This window comes from Condylostylus longicornis, unplaced genomic scaffold, assembly GCF_029603195.1.
Source record: "Condylostylus longicornis isolate FDR11 unplaced genomic scaffold, ASM2960319v2 ptg000040l, whole genome shotgun sequence".
Lineage (NCBI taxonomy): Eukaryota > Metazoa > Arthropoda > Insecta > Diptera > Dolichopodidae > Condylostylus > Condylostylus longicornis.
The window spans coordinates 11,845,791-11,860,390 of record NW_026578009.1 but is presented as its reverse complement, the minus strand read 5'-3'; the positions used below and the strand labels follow the sequence as shown (position 1 = coordinate 11,860,390).

General features: G+C 24.6%; 1 long non-coding RNA gene across 1 annotated transcript; it reads left to right on the top strand.

The window, feature by feature from the left end:
- The first annotated feature begins 2,729 nt into the window (after positions 1 to 2,729).
- Positions 2,730 to 4,673, top strand: LOC129609853 (uncharacterized). Its single transcript, XR_008697038.1, has 4 exons — positions 2,730 to 3,496; positions 3,585 to 3,775; positions 4,077 to 4,264; positions 4,378 to 4,673. It is a non-coding gene; the product is annotated as an uncharacterized LOC129609853 (long non-coding RNA).
- Positions 4,674 to 14,600: the final 9,927 nt, after the last annotated feature.

Below are 14,600 nucleotides of genomic sequence, written 5' to 3'. Positions count from 1 at the left end.
AAATATTTTAAGATATTTCCATAATAGGCAATTCACCTGCTGTTTAATTATTAAAGTGTTCTTTTTTTTAAATAAACTTGATAAATAAATGGTTAAATTATGTTTCTAAATCTGTTGGCGTGTTCACCATGCATTATCCAAATTAAAAAGCCAAATTATGCGTTGTTTTGTTCAAAATCATCTATTTCCATACGAAATACGCCTGGTAAATAATTGACAATTTGATTTATTCAGCTTTGCAATTTCATATTGTAATTGAAAAATTAAATTTTTCAAACAACTTTTTCTAATTTTTTTTTCTTAAGCAAACTTTGTAAGTTGTTTCGAAAATAATTTTTTCTATAAATTTTCTACTCAGGTAGTAATAAAAAACAAAATATGAGTTGACTCTTAGTTTATCAATAATTATACATGTGATTAACAACTTTTGTAATAAAACTGAATTTTTATAATTATTCCGGACAGAAAAGGAGAACTTTTAAATAGAGAAAACAATTATTTCCTAAATTGTTACATTTTTAATGCAAGTGATCATTTTGTTAGTATACAGGAACTGTCCCTGCTTATAAATAAGAAAACATCACTGAATTATAAATTCATAACAATATTTCCAAATTTTATGTTAAATCAGCCAAGTTTTTAGGTGATTTTACTTATAGAAAGAGAAATACAGTTAATTCGGAATGCAAACGTTTAGTCACCACGTGGTCATTTTAAGAATAGAGGAAAAAAAAAAGCAAATAAAAATTTTTTGCTTGTGTTATCATAATAAAATTTTGTCCTATAATTTGGAATCACAAAGTTTAAGTCATTTCTGAAATCTGCAGGGGACGGCATAATAATTAAGTGCTCTTTTAACATAAACTTGATAAATAGGTTGCAATAAAAAAATAAAAGGAAGTAACCAATGTCGTTTTTAAAACTTTCTTATAAACTTCTTTCTGAACGATGTAAATTAAAAAACTAAATTATTTTTACTTTCTAATATTTCCCCGTTAAAAATATTGATATTTTCGTTTGATTTTGAGGAAGACATTTTTTTATTTTTCACGAATTTTGATTACATTTAAAATTTCCAATATAATCAAAATTTTCCATTTTTTAAAAGATGTACATATACAATTCGTCAATTTCATTTATTCAGCTTTAAAAACTGTACAGCACATTTTGTAGGTGGTTTTCAATCATTCCAAATCTATTCTATAACTTTTCTATTAAGGCAGTATAATCAAAGAAAAAATATTAATTATTACATATAACAAAAAAACTTTATTTTAATACTTCAAATTTATATTATTATATAAATTGTCTGACTTATATAGATATTTATTGTAATATAGAAAACAGTCAACTTAAAATTTATGTTATTTATGTTACAACTTTTCGTATACTTAACATAGATATAAATAGAGGAAAAAAAATATTTCAGAATTTTTAGTTATCAGTGCAAGTGCTACTCTTGAACACATAGTAGAATCGCCTCTGCTTGTAAATATGTCATACCTAATTCCCAAAAATAAGCTGGTAAATTTATAACAATTTTGCCAAGTTTTATGTTAAATTAGCTAAGTTTTTAGGTGATTTTATACATGTATACGTACATACATATGTAAGAGAGAAAAGTGCAGTTATTAATTTATTTAAGTATTGAATACATGGTCTATGAATAGGTTATAACCAGGGTTACCATTCATGAAACAATTAATAGGTCAAATTGTAAAACAAAAGGGCCAAGATTAATAATGTGCTTAATTTTCGAATTAAAAAACTTATTGCTATTCTAATTGCAAATTTAATTCAAATTTTATATTACCATGCGTTTTTTATTTTGTTGTATGAGGTCTGAAAAATTTTCTGTTTATATGTAAATAATATATAAAATTGGGAATAAAATATTTAAAAAACCTTTTGCTGCATATTCGATATTTTACAACTAAAAAAACACATTCTAATATGGAAATGGGTTTTATAGTAATATTAAATTACCAATACTAAGAGCATTGTACACAATCTTACAACTTAATTCTAAGGTCTTGCAAAATTTTTATAATCAAATTATATATAAAAAACTTTAAAAAAAGAAGAATTAATGTTTTCTTCAAGACGAAAAATCAGTCAAATAGATCTTTAGCAAGAAAAACGGGCTCATCCCACTTGCCATAAAATGGTAACGCTGGTTATAATTGCAAAAAACTTAGCCAAATTAAAAGTTTATATCAATTTTGCCAAATATTTTGTTAAGCCGGCTAAGTTCTTAGGTGATTTTTCTTATAAATATGGGAGAAAGATCACATGAGAGCAAAAAGTAAATCGTTTATTTACGTATATGAGAGAAACAGTTATCAAAACCACATTGATTTTTATGTCTTGTACAGATTAAATTTTATTCGTCTCTAGTCTCGCATAAAGAGTGTTTGCTAGTAAAGTGTTTTTTTTTTTCAGTGAATAATAATTTAAAAATATATGTATGTATGTATTAAAAAAATTAAAGTTAAAATAATTCTAGTAAAAGTATAATTTAAGAAAAACATAAATATTAGAAATTTATATGAACAAAATATTAACAAAGTTGCTAAAACATAACTTTGAAAGAATTAAAATTTACTTTACAAACACATTTTATTAATTTTATTAAATTTTTTGAAAAATATATACATATGTACATACATTTATGAAGATTTATATTTATGTAAAAAATTTGGTACAAAAGTGAAACATAAAAGGAAAAGAAAAAAAAGGAATCGAAATATTGGTAAGTTAAATTTTAAATATTTGAAATTATATATGTATATGCATGTATGTATGTATATAGGTGAAATAAACTATGAATGTTAAAATCATTCGAAGCGTCCAAACTTATTTACAGTTATTTTTGTCTCTTTTATTCTTCTATTCACACTTTTCATGTTTTTTTATTTTTTTTTTATAATTAAAAAGTACTAAAAAGATTAAACAACACAAAGATTTTTGCAACAAATCAAAATAATAAAAAATCATTCGTCGGAAGACAATATATTCATATATACATGCATACATAAACATCCCTAATACATACTTAAGCATATTACTATTTCTACAGGTTGTTTAAAGATAATGCTTTTTTTCAGTAAAATGGCTTAGATATTATATTTTAATCAAATTTAATTTATGTAGTTATCTTTATTTATTTTGGGTGAATATTGAATACTTAGATTTGTAAGTATTTTAAATTAATTTTATGTGTATAATATACTCATCGTCAAATTTTATAATATTTAAAATTATATGAATACAAAACGATGCACTACTGTTTGCGATGTGCTACTTGAATTAAACCAGGTTAGTTCTGGGAGCGTGAAAGAGCTATTTATTGAACCAAAGGGAAAATGAATAAGAATGAAAAATTGCAATCTAGAGTCTCAGATGCAGAGTGTAAAAAAAGGAACAACAGACGATGTATCAGATAATGCTATTTTTCCTAAATTAGAGTATCAAATAGACTATACTTAACAAAATGGTAAATATTTTTGCTATATTTAAAATAGTTATAATTTTGTACTTTACTTAACTGAATGCTTTTTATATGTTTCACACTTATTATATAGATATGGAAAACGTTTCACCTCAAGAAGCAAAAAATATTTGCACTGAGCTTAAATACATACGGGATTGGGATGAATTAATACCAAAATGGAAAAAAACTACAAAGTCCAAAAATAAAATATGTTTCAGCAACAGGAATCTGGAACAAATTTTGGTGGAATGACTATTTAGATACTTAAAAGCACCTGAGCTGGTAAGACTTGTCATTGAAATTAGAAAATTTAAGAAATATAAATTATTTAGTGTTCTTCCGCGAACATTTTAAAAAACCTGACGTTTTTTAAACAAGAGTAATTATGTAACAATAATACTTGAATGTGCAAGTAGTTTGTGAGCAAAAAGCATTGAAGAAAAAGATGTTTGCCCGAACAAAAAATTTTTGATTTTATAAGTTTTAAGTTTTTTATCAAACTTTTTTTGTCTTAGTAAAAAATTTTATAATGTGTTAATAAAATCACATAAATATTTAATTAATAAAAATTGTATTTTTCCAGATTGATAATCTCTATATATAAGGTTGATAAGATAGAATTACTCACACTATTCCGGCATAATAACTTTTATTTTGATTTATGGAACAGTTTTTGTAAAGTTGCAGTGGAAATTTTACAATAAAGATTAAAGATGCTGCAAATAAAACTTATTAAAAATATTTAAAGAAAAAATAGTATGATGGATTCAGGTTCGTACATTTTATTACAAATTAATAAACAATAAATTGTAGTTTTATTTCTATAATCTTAATGCTATGATATAGTTTCTCGTTGTCATTAACACAGTTAATTATTATTTTAGACATGATACATCTTTGTAATATGAAGTTTCTATTTGAATTTTATTACCGTCTACCAAGGTAATCAATGGAAAACGGACAAAATATACTATTCATGATTCCCAATGATCATTTACATTACCAACAATTTGGAAAGTCAAGTGAATAGTGTCTTAAACGAATTAACTGATCAACATTATCAAAATAAATCGACTTTGCAACCATTCATTTTGATTACCGGAGAAGAATTTCGCTACCAAAAATTCTAAATTGTTCTGGCAGATGCAAAATTTCAATTTAATACTTAGAAACTATTCAATGTTGCTTCAAATTATTCTATCATATTTTGGAAGGAAGTTTTTTTCGTTTTAAATTATTTAAGAAATTGAACATACGGAATTAGCTCATTAGCTTATTTAGTTTATATAACTTTTTGCATAAGGCTAAAATATTTAAAACACAATATTGTTTACATTTAGAGTCAGTCATTAATTATACAGAATTAACAGAATTAAAAATAAGTTTAAATTTTATAACAATTTTTTTTTAAAGGATAGATATAAGCAATAATTAAATTCATTTTGGAAAGTTGAAATACAATTTGAAAATCTTTTTTGTGAACATCAAAGTTTTTGCTATATATGGATAAGTAACAAACATATCAAGAAAAACAAATTTGAAACTTTTAAAATAATTTTGCCAAAAGAGAAAAGGAAAATTTCTTTTTGTTTCTGTATTTTAGTTTTTTTATAAAGTATAACATTTTGGATTAATTAATATTACTTTCAATTTACATTTAGATTACTTTTAATGTTACAAAATTTCAAATTGGAATGTATTTTTTTATTACAAAATAATATTTCAAAGAATATTTCAATAATTATGACAATAACAGAATATTATTTCACGAAATAATTTACAATATTTTTTTTTTAAATAAAAATCGCTTTAATTAATTCACATATAATTGAAAAACAAATTTTTTATTGTACATTGTTGCTAGATTTTCACTTGAAATTAAGTTTAATATCTTAAATTATTAGTTATCATAAAATAGCTTAAAAGTAAGGTAAGTCACGTTATTTATTAAGCTATTAAAACAGCTTATAAATAAGTTAAAACACCGTATTTATTGAGCTATTTAAACAGCTTATAAATAAGTTAAAACATCTTATTTATTAAGCTATTTAAACAGCTTATAAATAAGTTAAAATACCTTATTTACTAAGCTATTTGAACAGCCAAGAAGTAAGGTAAAACACCATATTTGCTAAGCTATTTGAACACCCAAGAAATAAGGTAAGACACCTTATTTTCTAAGCTATTTGAACACCCAAGAAATAAGGTAAGACACCTTATTTGCTTAGCTATTTGAACACCTAAGAAATAAGGTAAGACACCTTATTTGTTAAGCTATTTAAGTACCTTAAAAATTAGGTAGAACACCTTAACTGTTAAGGTAATACAGCTTAAAAATAAGGTAAAACTTGTATAACAATTTACGCTGTTATACAAATATAACAGTCAGAAATAAGGTAAAACACCTAAGTGGCTAAGCTGCTCTGCCTAAGGCAATAAGTTTTAGCCAAAACCGATAAGCTTAATTTCACTAAGGCTTGGCTGATTTTCCATTGTTTTTTTATACCAAGTTTTACCCAATTTTTCTTAGTTATATTACCTAATATATTAGTTGGCTGAAAAACACCCAATAAATAAGCTGCGCCACACTCGAATTTTAGCTAATTTAAACTAATCTTTTCGTTCAGTGTATGCAATGCAGAACAAAAAAAACAACACTACGAACTATACAGACAAGAATTAATCGTCATTAATAAATTGTATACAATTTTTAACTGAAATTCAATTTATGCTTCGGATTAAACAATAGTGAATCCATTTATCAATGAAAATCAAAGCGGGCGCTTAATCACTGATCATCGTTCCTAATTTTGTCGTTTACATTACATAAGTTTCCTTAAAAATATTAAAAAATTTATGAGTGTTTTGAATGAGTTTTCTTTATTTTTTTATGGTTTAAAAAGGAATGAAAAAGTAATTGGATGATTTGAAGAGCTATGTACATACATGGATGCGTTAAAATGAATATGAGATATTTGATCAAAATTTAAAATTATTATAATCAGTTCAAAATAATGACGGTCTCTGAATAATAATGAAATCATTGTAACAAATTTGTGTTTTATCTCTTACTTCTCGCAGAATACTCGTAACATACATGAGGAATAAGTAAAAACAATACTGATATTATTAAAGATTTTAATCTAGACTTTTTGTGTATGTTTTCATTACTCCCGTCATATGCACGTATTGTTTTCTTACAAAACTGATCTGCAACAGGGTCTTATGCAGCCCAAAGTCCGTACAATCTTAAAGATATTAAACTGTTTTTGTTTTAAAAATTTTTATTCCCTCCTATAACATACCTCCTTCTTGAAACTTAAGTAAATCTCCTAATTGAAATTCCTAAGTTTGCTAATTCAAATTTTTTTGTTTTGAATTTAGAACAATTATAAATTATATCATTTTTGTAGGTACGTACAAATCAAGCTTACATTTTTGGCAATTTAAATATTTTTTTGGAAATGAGATGAAATAAGACACTTCTATTAAATTTACGAACTACTCGTATATTACACATAGCTATAGTTATATTAAATGAAAAGACATAATGAAAGGCATTACGAAATAATGTATAGCATAATGCATTCAAACTAAATTAATACCTGAACTAACACAGAAATCATCATACCTAAAAAAGCAAAAAAAAAATTTTATATCGTCTGCGACACGACCAGACCACAATCTTTTAAATTCTCCTAAGGAAGCTCAGCAAGCTTTTGGTTAATATACCTATAAAATTTTAAATTTGGTTATGGTACGATATCGCTCACTAAGCTCAACACGCTTTACGATATCGCTAAAAATGTTCGTCAATAATTGCTACACCTGTATCTAATATTTAATTTAAAAAAAATTAAAAGCTGTCAATTAGTTTCCAATATATAATCATAAATGTCGTAAATCCGACTCTAGAGAAAATTCGTGTTTTATGCCTTAGCATTTTCAGAAAATTTACTAGTTCATTGTTTTACCAATCTTAATTGAAATATTAAGCTTCAAACAAATTAATTATTTTATTCTCCGTATACTTGACGGAAGTGTGAATTGGGTAATTACGTAAAAGTCCCATTGCTGACACCTGATTTCCTCGGAATGCTAACATTTAACATTTTCTTGAAAATTATAAAAAGCGTAAAATCGGGCCTTGCTATTATATTAGATTCAGCCCTTGCTGATCATACCCCAAAAGTTGATTACTGTTGAAAATTGGTTTATCTTAAGTCGAAACACGAGACTACGCACAGATATGCAAATAAAAATAAATTATTTTTCTATCACGGAAAAAATGCAATTTCGTTTAAAACTCGACATGTAAGATTTGTTGACATTACGTCACCCCCCTTATTGAATGCAATACGTTCGATTAAAAAAATAATGACTTTAATCACATGTAGATCAACAATACAATGTGAAATGGAGTGACATCTATTGAACATAAATGAGATTTATTACTTCTGATTGATTACGTTATTGTTGTGTCTTCTTTTGTATCTTTTACTTTTCGTTTGTTGTTAGTTTTTGTTTTTATTATTTTTATTTCTACTTGTACTAGTTCTTACAAATTTATATGTATGTATGTAGGTAGGTATATAATTTTTAAGTTTTGAATTGTGCGGTTGACATGTTGGCTGGTTAATTGATGATTTGTTGTCATTTTGTTATTATAATAAATTTATTTTTTACTTATTCTTTTATTATTTTGTTGGGGAACCCTCTAAATTCTTTTTTTGTAATTTTGTTTCACATTTTGAAAAACAATAAATTAAAAAATAATTTGTTATTGAATTGAGGTGCGTTTAATATTCTGTCCAATTGAATTTAAAGAATAAAAAAAACTGAATAAATAAATAATTTTGACCTGTTTTGACAGAAAAATGAACTTGTAATTCATACAAGAAAGAGGGTAATAAATTCATTTTGTTTAGAATGACGACTTTATACTCTCACAAAAAAAAGATTGTGTGGGAATTTTATTTTTTCTATTACGTTTTTTAGAATTTTACATTATGCTGGCTAAAATAATGAAGTTAGAATATCTAACATGTATGTTTGTAAGTTGTAAAAGGAAGTGAATTGAAATTATTTTATAGACTTTTAATTAAATGACATATTTGTGCATTTTTTGAAACTTTTTTTGAGGATTTTGCTCAGCCTTAAAAATTTTTCTTTTATTTTAGATCCCATAGTTTAATACAAAATGAACTACATACGTCGTATTTTGTTGGATATTCAATGGAAATACATCGTCATTAGATTAGGTTTCTTCTTGAATCTTATAAAAGAAATTCGTTTTTGAAGACTTGCATGCACAAAAACGTCGAAAACAGCACGGCTGAAATTGAAAAATTTCATATTAACTAATTAAATAAATTGATTAAATTAAAGAAATAGAAAAAGTATATTAATTTAACATAATAACTTCGATGCCCCTTTGAATAATTAACGAAATTAATCAACTCATAAACAAAAGATCAAGATTTATAAACATTGTTTATATTATTGTTGAAGTGATGGTACAATTAATTACTGTATTTAAGACAACATCTTTCTGATAATCGTCTGTAACTTAATTGTAATTGCTTTGTAATTGAATTAAATTGTTACAATAATATCTTGCCGAAATATTTTCTTTCAAAGAATTTAAAATTGATTACAAAATTTAACATTATTTATTTACTTTTCCAATACCCAAAAAAAATCCTCATTATCTATTTATTATATTCAAATAATCTTTAACTGAAGTATAAAGTAGCTATACAATTACTTATTTACAAATATTCCATAGAAATTTTGTAAATATCCCAGAAAAATTATAACAAAGTGATGATTCATAAAATTTATATTGTAAAATATTATTGCTCTTCTTCTTCAAGAAAAAAAAGGCCAAATCCATAATAAACAAGTTTATATGGCATTTAGCTAAGCTTTGTATTACTTCTTGTCTAGCGTAAGTATGCTTATTATGAATTACAACCCGCGCATGAATAAAAATTATTGTAAAAAATCGCCTACTTACAACAAAATTTGTTCTGCTCTTCTCTTTTTTTAAAAAAATTTTCTATTGAAATTTTAAAAGATTTTATTATTTTACTTTAGATTTTTAATTTTTCCTTTTTTCTTTTATTCTTATAAATCCAAAGAAAATGTAGATTTTCGTCCTTGAACTCACCACATTTAAAACTAAAAAGAAAAATAATATTAAAATTTGTAAATCCCCCCCAACGTACATACATTAATAATATTGGGATAATAAAATCTTGTTTCTAGCTATTCTGTTAAAATTTAACCCACCCCCATTCGATGCAATTTCAATATTTTATGAATGAATGAAGCCATAATGAAAATGTATTAGAAGTAGAAAAAACAATTTTAAATTTATTATTCAAAAAATTATTTTTTTTATTGTTTTTCGCGGCAAAATGAATTATTTTTTTTTTACCGTTAAATGAATTAAACATGATTTTTTGTAATTCTTTCTGTTTTTTTACAAAAGTAACTATCTTTATTGTTTTATGAATGAAAGAAAAACGAAATAATAACAAACTGCAATAAAAACATACTTATGAAATAAATTATGGGCAATCTCAATTTTATTCGATATCAATATTTGTGATAAGTTTTCAATGTTTGAATAAAAGATATTTTTTTGTTGTAAATGTATTGATTTCCATTGATAATTTTTTGATTTTGCACTGGACTCTTGGTTTGGTTCCATGGTTTGCATTGAACTGTCATTTTGATTATTTACCATTACTGAAAAATTTTAAGTATTTTTTGGTAAACCACCGCGCTAATTGTCTGTTGATTTCAATGTGATGAGTAATTCAAAGAGGATTTATGTCATTCGCGAATGAAATTGTTAAATGAACATGTACATAAATAAATAAGTAAAGTAAAAAAGTTTTTAGCATATTTTAATTAAATTCGCAATTTATTGAGTACATAAATGCACCCACACTTTTACAAAAATAGTACGTACAATATTTTGTACATTCATCACGTAAACATTTTATTTCTATCAATGTATAAACAATTTTCATATTCGCACCATATAACTAATTTTGATATCACTAAAAACTCCTTTACTTTGGTAATTTTGATAAACATTCTGGGGCAAACTTCAGCCTGTTAAGTAACATTAAAAAGGTGTTGAATTTGTGAGTCGGGATGGATATGAAAGTTTTAGGTTAGTTTTAAATTCCAAAAATTGCGGATTATTTTCATAAAGTAAAATTACACTATATGAATTGCCAACCATTTATAACATCAATTTCTTACTGAAAATTCAGTCACCTATGCTGTAGTTGAGATCAGTGTATTCTTTTATTGTTCTGCTAAAGTCGATTTTTTAAATTCGTTACCTTATTATTTTGAAAAAAAAAATCGTGATTGACCATTTTTGTTAAACAAAATTAATAAATTTTTATGAATGAATTTTTTTTTACTTTTCTTTTTTTTTAATAAATACGCTAATTTATGAATGAAAATACTTTTATGCTAATTAGTAAAAAAATTTTTAAGTCTGTTTTTACGTTTCGCTTTACTTTTGTTTTCAAAATGTCAAAAAAGATAAATAAAAAATGTCTGCTTCAAAAGAAAAATAACAAAAATTTAACGCAAATTTAACCTTTAAATGTAAAACTTAAGAAAAAAACAAAATTTTAGAAATTAATGCTTAAATTATGTGGGATTTTTTTCTTTTTCTTAAATTTTCTATTTCATCTAATATTAAAACAATAATAATATTTATTTAAAAAAAAAAAACAAATTAATAAAATAATTTTAATTTAAAATTTGATTTTTAATTGAGTTTTTTTTAAATTTCTGATCAACTTTCATGATTTTATTAAGAATAAGGCAAACAGTGCCAATAGTAAACAAGTAAAGAAGCAAATTCATTCTACATGAATTTTCTTTATTGAAATATGCAATTTACCCAAAATAAAAAAATTAAAAGGTAAAGAATGGAATAACACTTATTCGAAAACGATGGATCGCACGATATCAATTCTCGAAACTTCCCAATAATTGCCACTTAAAGTTAATTATTTTAAGTTTCTTATGGAAATCTTTTGTTCCTTTATAATACCCAATTGCGTGAGGTAAGAGGAAAATTTGTGACGAAGATCAGGTCGCAACGCTTTTCGTTCTCAAATTAAATTCTGAACAGGAATACATAATATTTATGGACATATACCTGAACGTTAAAGGTTATATATGTATGTATACTTTCTAATTATCATATTATATTTTATAAAATTTTTCACTAGTTGTACTTGAATATCACCCTAACCCTCAGTACTTGAATATTAGATCATTATTAATCACGTTCACCAAATGAATCTCCCCATAAATAAATTGTCTCTGATATCAGTGAAGTGAAAATTGATGTCAAAGCATAGAAGCAAGCACACTGACATACATTTTGTTGAAAGTATTTTTTTTACTTTACCGCAAAAAAATCATTAAAATTTTGGTATTTGAAATTCAATGAGAAAGTAATACCTATTACCTTCAAAACAGTACGCTGTGCAGTTGGTAAAAAATTAGCTAAAAGAACTAGAATATCTTATTGCAAGTGCTTCTGTATTAGATATGCCAAAATGTAAGTCATCGGCAACTGTACAAAACTACAAGTAGAGTTTGTTCTCAATACATAGGTAGCGATATAATTTCTTTCCAAAAACAGTTACTGATTTTCCAAAAAAAAATATGATTTTACGTATTATTAATCGTCTTTAATTAAAAAAGCAATATTTTTTTTGATTACAAAGTTACACATAAGAATTTTATAGGTATTTTAATTTTTAATATTAAATTGCTGTCTCGTTCTATTAAATAAAAAAAACTTATTTTTCCTGCAATAATTTTAATTACAAATTAAGCTTAAATAATAGTTAATTTAACACCCTATTTGAATTTTGACATTTACAATAACTGATTCACAAACATCTATTGTGAATTATAAAACATTTTTTAAAATGTTGTAAAACACTTCAAAGAAATTTGAGTAAAATATGCAAACTATAAAAAAAAACAAGTCTATAACACAACGCTTAATAATTTTTTCATTAAAATGTAACTAGTTTTTACCTTTTTTGAAAATTTGTTATTACTGAAAATAGTGTTAAAGCTAGTAAGTAACAACATTTTAAGTGTTAAATATTTTTACATAATCTCCTGTCATGCATAACTAAGAAAAGAGATAAATTTATAGATTTTTATATATTTTTTTTATCTTTTTTTTTTTGTAAATGTACTAGTATATAAAGATTACAAATTGTAGATACACATAATATGAATTAATTTTTCAAAAATCTTAAATCCTTTTCAACACATTTCCAAAAAATTTTGGAAAAGTGTTTAGCGTACTATACGAGATTTTTAACAAAAATTTTTGTTCGGGAGAAAATTAAGTGAAAAATATTCCTACAAAATATAATTCATAAATTTGTACGCTCTCTTGCTCCTCAGAATGTTCGCAAGAAAAAATACATTAACCATATTTTTGGAAACTTCATTCGTAAAAAAGCAACAGGCCTTACCAATTTTTATAATTTTACCGAAAAGCAAAAATAGAGCTGTTGCATGATATGGAACAATTCATGCGTCATTTGATGCTAACCGAACAAATGCAGTACTTAATGTTAATTTCAACCATAATTTTACTAGTTTTTTTGTACAATCGCCGAAAATTTAAACAAATTTGTCAGCTTTTATTTAAACAAATAGTGTCAGTCTGAATAGGTTACAATAAGTTTTAAACACATTTGGAAATTAAAGGAAATCAAAAAAGAGAATTTATCATTATTTTCTATTGATATGAGTTCTATGACTGCTCTAAATGAGTTCTTATATCGGTTATAAGTCTTGCTTTTCGACTCTAATACTACAAAAATCAATCCAGCAATTAAGCAGCCTGATTTTGAATAAAATACAAAATCTACATACATATATATTTTTTAAAAATCCTTTAAGAATTTAAATTGAACAAAGAAAAACAATTTCAAATTTAAACGCCGGATTACTGATTAATTTCAAAAATATTTTATTATTTTCAATGAATTTTATAAATAAACAAAAATATCGATTAAAATATTTAATATGCTTAATATTTCGTCTATAATACGGTTTTATTTTCATAGTTAACATTTAAAAGTTTAACCCCTTCATGCATAATTATTCAAAAATAAGTGTTTCAGCTAAAAAGAATTTTTCCTTGTTAGGCTGCGTATTAGAAATATCTGTAAAAAATTACCTTAGTTTTTTCAATTATAAAAACCTTGTCCGATGAGTTTGCTTCTAGGAAAACAGAATTTGTTTTGTTCGATATGACACGGTACACTCAAAAGTACTCAATAGCTGCAAAATTTGTGCTCTTAAAAAACAAAGTTCATAGATTTAAATTAAAGCTTTCTACGGCCAAATTAAACTTTATAAATTTAAGAATATAAGAAAAAATACTGATTTTCAATATTGAGATGAAAGGGTTACTACAATAAAGCAGGGTTTAACTACGTTGCAATAATCGCTCACATAAAACAAAAAAACAAATTATGAAATTCAGTTTAAAAACAAATTTTAAACTCATTTTAAGGTGCAAAAAATCGTATTACAAATAATAATATGTGTGCATGTAAATGTAGTAATATAATAACATTATGTGTATATAATGTAAATAAGGTGAAATAACAAAAAAGCAAATATTTTTGTGTTTAGTTTTTTTTATTTTTATTTTTATTAAATCGGCATCGCAATAATATTATAAGAGCTTATCATTGACTTGTATCTACAAAATGTTTACATTGACACTACTGGCCTGGTCTATTGATTCATTTTCATATAATCAAAAAAATATTCTTACAAGCATACATAAATACATGGTTGTCGTCGTTTTCTACATAACGTTAATGAATAAAATGCAAAATAATTTAAAATTCAGAGCCGGGTTATGTTTGATATGAGCCTGATTTTAGTAGCGTTCCTGAGGAAAATGTACATATATAATGTTAGCTTTAAACGCGCTTTGCTTTGGAAGTTTATATAGTTCAATAGTAGGAGTTCTTAATAAAGTGCGTCATTAATAATTTAAAAAAAAATATGA